Source organism: Ursus maritimus, unplaced genomic scaffold, assembly GCF_017311325.1.
Source record: "Ursus maritimus isolate PB19 unplaced genomic scaffold, ASM1731132v1 scaffold_12, whole genome shotgun sequence".
NCBI classification, from domain to species: Eukaryota; Metazoa; Chordata; class Mammalia; order Carnivora; family Ursidae; genus Ursus; species Ursus maritimus.
Genome location: NW_024423564.1, coordinates 71,911,893 through 71,920,492, shown reverse-complemented (window position 1 = coordinate 71,920,492; position 8,600 = coordinate 71,911,893). Strand labels below are relative to the sequence as shown.

The window sequence follows — 8,600 nt, the reverse complement described above, 5'->3', positions numbered from 1 at the left end:
AAGGTCCTTTTAATTCATGCAGTAAACATTAACTGCAGGCAATGTGAGAGGTGCTGGGGTATACTCATAAATGAAATACAGTCCGGCAGAGAAGACAGACATCAAATAACGAATTACCCCATCAATTGTTATAGTTTTAATAAATGTGACCAAGGAAAAATAGTGTGTGGGGGGTGCTTAGGGGTGTCAATGAGGGGCTCTAGGGAGTCAGCGAAGAGTTATTTGAGGAAATATTTCTCCTGAGCAACTATTGTACAGTTTTCTGTGAGTCATATTGACCCTTCTCACTTTGGCTGCTGGGAAGTTAAAGTAAAATTTGTGACTCACCTCTAGAAAGCTTACAGGATTGGGGATCTACTTTAATTTCCAGATTCATTTATTTGCAGGGGAAAAATATTTTCCAAAGGTGCGCTATGTGCTGGGACCGGCGAGGCACTGGGCATACATTGGTAAATCAGGTCAACAGGGCCCACAGCTCACAGAGCTTAGACATAAGGGGGAGATCTGGACAAGGACACAAGCCATCAAAACACGACTTGTGAGCACTGCGCTTGGAGAAGTCCAGGCGGTGATAGCAGAATGGAGGAGAGGTGTTAGCCCCTGGAAGGCTGTCCAGGAAAGTTACTTTGGGCAAGGGAAGGCCAAGCTGAGATGCGACATTAGGAAGACAAAGGGAAGGGGTTTTCCAACAGAGGTCTGTGCAAAGATCCAGATGCGGGAAGGAGAACAAAGGGCATGTTTAGGCAACTGAAAGTGTCCAGTTTGGCTAGAGTGTGGGGTGGGTCGTATGGCTAGAGGAGTAAACTGAGGCCAGTTTGTGCATAACCTCATTAAATCAAGTTGTGGTTTTGACTTTATCCTGAAGGTAGTGGAGTGTCATTGAGGAGAAGAAGTTGCTACCCTAATTTTCGCTTTGCCTCATTTTTTTCTCTCATATTTTACACACACACACACACACACACACACACACACACACGCACACACAGCTTTAAATCCCTTCACGTCCAAGCGAGGGTAACCAACTAATTCACTAAACATCATTAAAGCATTAAAGCAAGCTGGCTCAAGTGAGGGCAATCCAGCATAACACATTTGCACTAAAATAATATACAGCCAGTAAGAGAGGATACAGACTATGTACAGAGTACCTTTGAAAGACAAACAAGAAACTGGTAATACTGGTTTCCTCTGGGAGGAAAACTAGGTGGCTGGGAACTAGACACGTGTGGGAAGTTTTTACTGTGTATTCTTTTTTTTTTTTAAGATTTATTTATTTGACAGAGAGAGAGAGAGAGAGAGAGAGCATAAGCAGGGGGAGGGGAGGGGTAGAGGGAGAGGGAGAAGCAGACATCCCGTCCAGCAAGGAGCTCAATGTGGGGCTCGATTCCAGGCCCCTGGGATCATGACCTGAGCTAAAGGCAGACCCTTAACTGACTGAGCCCCCCAGGCATCCCTGTGTATTCCCTTTTGCCTTCTGAATTTTGTACCATTTACGTATTTCTTAAAAAAAAAAAAATTTAGCTTTAGTATAAGTAGCCCCCATCTGGGCAAAACATACAAATTTAAGTCAGTACTTGTGGGCTCCTTCCTGCCCCATGGCTCACCCAGATAATCTATTAGCACACCTGGCCAGGGGGCCAGCATAGTGATGCGAACATGAAGAAAGGCACTCAAAGGAGCCTCTGTGAGGAAACAATTAGTAAGATCTGGTGTTGGGCAGAAGGTGCAGAACAGAAAGGACTCAAAGTGAACCCTCACTTGTGCTCTCAGGAGGGCATTCATCATATGGAATACAGTAATAAGCATGGCATTCGCATCACAGGGTGGTAGTGGGAATTCAAGTTATTAAAAGGTGAATGAGAATTATACCTGATAAGGAATCTGAGACATAGAAATGTGAAGTAACCTCAAAGAGATTATGATCGGGTGGGGAGGAGATGCACAAGCAGGCCTGTAATTTCAGCACCTGGTGATAAATGTCTTAGGGAAGGCAGGGAGGGCACCACGGAGGGACGTGTAGGAGAGGCCTGTCCTAGGTCATGTTCCCTAGGGACAAGGACAGAGATGGGGTTCTTGTGTAAGTGAATAATTGAGCAATGCTCTCAAGTGAAACCTGAAAGGGGGAAGCAGCATAGGGCAGGGAAGGAGCTAGACCAGACAAGAGGTGTGTTTAGTCCAGGGGTTGGCAAACTTTGGCCTTCAGATCAAATCCGTATTTCTGTTTCTGTCACACGGATTTTGTTCAGGTATTTCACTTTTTGTGCTACGAAGACAAAATTGAGGCGCTGTGACTGTACATCCCCCAAAGCCTAAAATATTTATCATCAGGCCCTTTTCAGAAAGTTTGCTGCCCCCTGCTGTAGGCCTTGGCCCGATCCCAGGGGCAGCTCCAGAGCAGACCCAGCATTGCAGAACTGTCCCACCTGGAGACCAGGTGCCTGTTTCTTCCTGCCAGGACTTTCATGCTTAGAAGAGCCCCAAACCTGGAGTTCAGGAGACAGGTCCGGGCTGGAAATATCAATTTGGGAGTCGTCAGAATATAGATGGTACTTAAAGTCTGGATGAGATCATGTAGAGAATGATTATAGATGCAGAAGGGATCTTTTGAGCCCAGGGGCATACCAATGCTTACAGGTCAGGAACAGGAACGGCTCCAGGAGAGGACACCCAGAAGGAGAGGCCTGTGAAAGAGGATGAAAACAGAGAAAATGGTTTCCTAGAAGCTCGAGAAAGAACATGCTTTGAGGAGGGAGTGACTAGCTGTGACAAATGCTGTTAGGAGGTAGTCCGTTCAGGAGCAGGGTCTGGGGGCAGCATGGCTGCACCCATAAACCCACAGGGAGTCTGTGAGCTCAGGGTTGGGGAGATGAGCAGCCGGAACATGAAAATACACACACACACTCACACCATGCACGTACAGCCACACTGGCGTCTTTATCTGGGACTCGAGTCTGGGCTGGATACAGAGGTCTGGGAACACAGAGGTTAATTTTCGACAAGCACAGTTTCAGTGGAAGTATGTGAACAATAGCCTGAACAGAATGAGCTCCAGAGAGAGGGAGGGAACTGGAGACAACAAGTGCAAACAGCACTTTCTAGGAGCTGTGTTGAAAAGCACACAGAGAAATGAGGGGTAGCCAGAGATTCATGTACAGTCAAGAGAGGGCATTTAAGATGGGAGAAACCGTGTCATGCTAGTGGAAATGGTCTGGTAGAGAGGGGAAGACTACCAGAGTGACATTCTTGAGTTGACGAGAAGATACGGCGCTTGAAACAATGAGGATAGTTTGTCCACAGCACAGGAGAGAAGGCAGAGCTTGTGTGCAGAGATAGAAACAGGCTGATGGATATGACACTGGGAGCTCAAGGCGGTTCTCCTGATGACTTCTATTTTCTCAGTGAAATAGGAAGCAAGACCAGTGCTGAGGAGGAGCATGGCGGAGGAAAAGGCAGAGGAAAGGGTAAAGTGATGAGCCAGAAAACCGAATGGCTCATCCCTGTGTCTCCCACAGCATCTCTGTTTCTTCGGCAAGTATGTTTTCAGTGTCTGTCATATCCCAGCGCTAAGATAAACACCAAATGCTTCTTGAAAGAATGTGTGGTCATAGCACATCTTCAAACACATCCCAAGCATGTTTTAGATTCAAAGCTGAGTGCAGCTTGGGTAGCTTGGCAGGGGAGGAGCAGTGGTGATCCAGATTTGGAAGGAGCCAGAAGCTCTCTTTGGGCCACTGCAGAAGTCTCCTAACTGTTTTCTTGGAAACCGTTTGTTTGAGTCGGTTTCCTGAAAAACAAACCTGATCATGTCACACTTTTCCCTTTAAATCTTTCAATGAAGACCAGAAGAGCTGGTGACAAATTGCTTCTAGGGAAGAAAACAGGAACATTGGGGTACAGAGGTGAGACATTTTTCAAGTATATCCTGTGTAGTGTTTGGAAGGGAAAAAAAATTAACCATGTGCATGTATTTACTACTCAAAGGAAAAAACAAAATCCCCTCCTCAAAAAAATTTCTATTGTATCTATGGATTTCCACTGTAGAAAGAAAATCCTTCACTTAGGCTCTAATGCTCTGCATGTATGGCCATGTCCACCTCTCCAGCCTGATCTCATAAATCTCTCTTCCTTGGGCTCTTTCCAGAGCTTCCAGGCTGGCCTTCCCATTTGGCTGTGCTAGGCTCTTCTGAGCCTCAGAGCCTTTACATGGGATTTTCTTTCTGCCTCACTCATTCTTACTCCCAGCCTCTCCCTTCCCTTTCTTTGCCAGTAAATTTCAGTTGTTAGCTTTAATCTACTTTTCCAGGGGAGGGCTTCTTGCCTGCGTCTCCAATCTACACCAGACTTGGTCAGTTCCCACGATGGGCACTTCAGCAGCAAAAACTTGTAAGCATCACCATGAAATGCAATTAGCTCATCACTTAGCCCCACCACGTCGTTACACTCAGGACAGGGTCCTCTGGAGCCCAGCACAACGTGTGGCACATATGGGGTGCGCAATGAATGTTAGCTGGACGAAAGGATGTCTCTGGAGCCTTCTCCATTCATAGCAGCCGCCCTCAGGGCAGATGCGGGACCGAGGCCGCCAGAGGAAGGAGTCAGCGCCCAGCCATCCTCCCAGGGTTTCCCGTTTAGAGGCCAGCCCGGGGTGACACTGCCGCGGTCCTTCGGTCCAGAGGGCGTGGCGGGACAGATGGACCGGGGTGGCACCACCAGTAGCCGCGTACGTGGTGCTCACGAGGTCGGACGGTTCAGAGACGTGGGGTGATGATCTAGCCTCCTCTAGAAGGTTGCTGGAGCCGATAGATTTGCCAGGTTTGAGTCCTCTGTGAGAGGGGAAGCCTGGACCACCGACTGCGGACAAAGGCTGCGAGGCAGAAAGGCCGCAACCAGCCAGGTCTCGAACTCCCGCATCTCCAAGGCGTCAGGTGCTCGGGAGCAAGGCCGCAGAGCCGCCCACCCGGACGAGAAAACGCGTCCGCCCCACGCCTGCGCACTCGGGCCCCTGTGGCCCGCGCACCCAGACCCCGCCCCGGGGAGGGCCCGTGCGCTCGCCCCGCCCCCGCCTCTGCGTGCGCACCGCCTGGAGCCCGCCTCCGTGAAAGACTGCCGGGCGCATGCGGCCGGGCTGGTTCACTGGCGACCCGGGGCCCGGCGCGCGTCGCACCCCCAGCTCCTTAGCCGAGGGCAGGCCTGGAAGCGGGCCTCAGGTAGGCTGACCCCAGGGCTCCCGGGGGAGCTGTTGTCCCGTGCGGGAATCGGCTGCGCGAGCGGAGCCCGACGCCGGACAGCCACACCGCCGGCTGACTGACACCGTTGCCGCCAATCAGGGTGAGGCGGCTCGCAGGCCTGACCAATGGGCTGCGTGCCTAACGGGAGTGGGGCGGGCGGGCGGCCAGGCCGGCGAGAAGCCGGCTCCCGCGCGCGGGGCCGCGTGGCCGGGCGCCGCCGGGAAGACGGGCCGCGAGGGGCGTGGGGCGGCGGGAAAGGCCGCGGGGCCGGCGTCCCGGGGGCCGGCGGTGACCATTTCAGCGCGGCCTGGCTCGGCTGCCCGGGGGGCCGGGGATGACGCGTGGGACCGGGAGGGCCGTGCAGAGGCGCGGGAGCCCCTTTGCTCAGCCCTCCCGCAGCAGCCCCGGCGGCCGCCCTCGGTGGGGACTGCCCCGGCCCTCGCCCCTGCGGCCCTGGCGCACGGCCTCAGCCTCGCGGGGAGGCGGTTCAAGGTCCGAGACCGCCGCCGCGTGGGGGATGGATTCGGCGGCCTGGCCACGGCCCCGCGGGCGCGCCCCGACTCCCGTGGGCGGAAGGGGCCTTGCAGCTCGCCCGCCCGCCCGCCGGGCTCCGGGTGCGGCCCCCCCGGCCCCCCCGGCCCCCCCACCCCCGGCCGCCCGGAGTGAGCAGGCTGCGTTTTAAAGACGTGCACTACGTTTGCGTGGCACACTCAAGGCCACCCTCATCATGATGTGCGGTCCTCAGCAGCCCTGGTGACAGCGATGGGGGAGATTCTCACCCCATTTTACAGATGGGAGGACCCGGGCTTCGGACGGCTGAGTGACCTGACAGGTCTCGGTACACAAGCGGTAGGGCTGGAAGTGGATCGCAAAACATTTTTAACAAGAAAAAGGCTTTTTTTTCCTTTCCATCTTTGTCGAATTCCTCTGATGCATTTTTTTAAAAGATTTTTTTTTTTTTTTTTTTAAGTAATCTCTACACCCAGCGTGGGGCTTGAACTCAACAACCCCCAGATCAAGAGTCGCTTCTTACACCAACTGAACCAGCTTGGCGCCCCCTTTTTTGTTTTTGTTTTTTAAGAATTCTTTTGTTGTTGTTGCTGTTTTAAACATTTCATTTTTAGGTAATCTCTATACCCAAGATGGGGCTGGAACTCACAACCCAGACCTCAAGAGTCACTTGCTCTACCTACCTAGCCAGCCAGGGGCCTCTGAGGCATCTTCATTTATGTGACTTCTGTGCTTGAAAACCTTTTAATGTGTCCATTGCCTTCAGAATGAAGTTCAGATAGGACACTCAAGTTTCCCCATGATTTGGTCCCTTGCTTACATTTCCAACTTATTTCCCACTGTCTCCCCCTCCCCCTCTTTTCTTGGCCCTATCTGTGTTTTCTGTAGATGGCCTTCACCTTCCTGTTCACTGTGGTCCTTTCCCCATGCTTTATGTCTTACAGTGAGTCCTCGAAGACCCACTGCAAGTCTCAGGTCAACAAAGCAGGAGCAGTCTAGATCCTCTCCCTGCCTTAATTTCTCACACCTTCTTCTGCTGGGCCATGATCTATACCCTGGTCTTGTCACTGAAAGCTTTCTGCTCTGTCTTCTCTAAGTATGCCTTTCATATGTTGTCCCTGTTTCCCACCATCACTGGATTACTCATTTATTTGTAAATGTTTTGTCTCTAACTGGACTGCCAGCAGCTTGAGTTATGAGCCCAGATCTGATTAAGTTTTGTGGTCCCCGTTCTTCCCGTAAGCAGCCTGAGGTGATCTCTGAAAATGGTTCACTATTCACTTGACCCAGAAAACCCTACAAAACCATGCAGATCAGGAGGCTCACGTCTTCGTGTTTACTTTAAGAACACATGTGAAACTGCTCAGGCCATCACGGGTATGCATATCCGAAAAGCCACCAAGTATCTGAAGGATTTCACTTTGCAGAAGCAATGTGTGCCTTTCTGTTGCTACAATGATGGAGTTGGTAGGTGTGGCCAGGCCAAACAGTGGGGCTGCACCCAGGGTCGGGGGCCCAAAGAGTGCTGAATTTTTACTGCACATGCTTAAAAATGCAGAGAGTAATGCTGAACTTAAGGGTTTAGAGGTGACGGTAGTGTACCCCACCTCAGTGTTGTCATTGAGCACATCTGGATGAACAAAGTCCCTAAGATGTGGCATCGCAGGGCTTGTGGTTCGCTGAACCCGTACATGAGCTCTCCCTGCCACACTGAGATGGTCGTGACTGAGAAAGAGCAGATTGTCCCTAAGCCAGAGAGGAGCTTGCACAGAAGAAAAAGATATCTCAGAAGAAACTGAAGAAACAAAAACCTGTGGCCCGGTAGTAAATTCTGCGTAAAATAAATGCAAATAAAAGTAAAAAAAAAAAAAGTTTTGTGGTCCCCAAAGTGTGCAGCACAGTAGCACCCACACAGGGGGTACCCATCAGTGTGAGCGAGTGGGTCCTGTCAGCCTCTCCCCCTGGTCTTTGAGCACAGGCGCTGTGGGAAACTGCAGGAATCTTCCCTCAAGAGAGCTGTTGCTCTTAGAGCAAAATTGGGGCAAATCAAAGGCAAATGGATGAGACGAGTCTTCTGTAAAAGTAACCTGCTCCATAACCCACTTGGGATGGCAGACGACTTTCTAGAAACATCTAAAATTGAGTCTGAGACCAGGTATAGTGTCAGGGATATACCTGATTAGAACGCATCTAAAATGTAGCCACATCTGATATTCATGTGTCTGTAAGGAGCCATTTGACTGTGAGGTGACAAGAGTAGTGTCTCCCCCCCAAATATTAGGGACTTGGGATCAAACGAATTTGGGAAAACTGCATACTGTATACCCATTTGGGGAGATCACAGGGTGCATTAACTTAGTAAAGGCTACTGGAGGTCTGGCGTTAAACCAACTGACTGTTTAACAGCATTTCTCTGATTTATATGTCTGTAAAACACTTCATGGGAACCCCATATACATTTTGCAGAAACCAGGGAGCATGCTTTTGGAAATACTGTACCAGCATAGAAGGAGCAAGTGATGGTCTGGGTGTCTTCCTTGCTGTCCCAGGAGGAAGTCCTTTTAGCATTCTTAACTTTGCCAAGGGTATTCATTCCTGCCTTGGGGAGGAATGGGGCGGGGGAATGCTTGAAGCAGAACTCCCCAGTTTCCTTGTTCCTTTCTTAGCTTATTTTTATTATAATTTGGCTTCACATGAAGTGTTCCCGGAGGAGGAAAATGTCCTGACCATGCCAAAGCAAGCATTCTCTTCTACTTGGAGATTGTGTTTCTCATTTTGGTCACATTTGGGTCTACCGACCAAGTGAAGTGTCTGGGCCTCTGAAGCTAGGGGCCAGTGATGAATCCTCCCTGGCAAGCCTGT

General features: G+C 50.8%; 1 protein-coding gene across 2 annotated transcripts in view; it reads left to right on the top strand.

Annotated features, from left to right (window-relative positions):
* The first annotated feature begins 5,078 nt into the window (after nt 1-5,078).
* CTPS1 (CTP synthase 1) overlaps nt 5,079-8,600 on the top strand; it is a 29,922-nt gene continuing 26,400 nt past the window's right edge. Inside the window, exon 1 of one of the 2 annotated variants that reach the window (XM_040627457.1) lies at nt 5,079-5,207. The gene's annotated coding sequence lies outside the window, so the exon portion shown is untranslated. Of the gene's footprint in view, nt 5,329-8,600 lie in introns of both variants that reach the window. The other variant, XM_040627456.1, reaches the window with a different exon arrangement.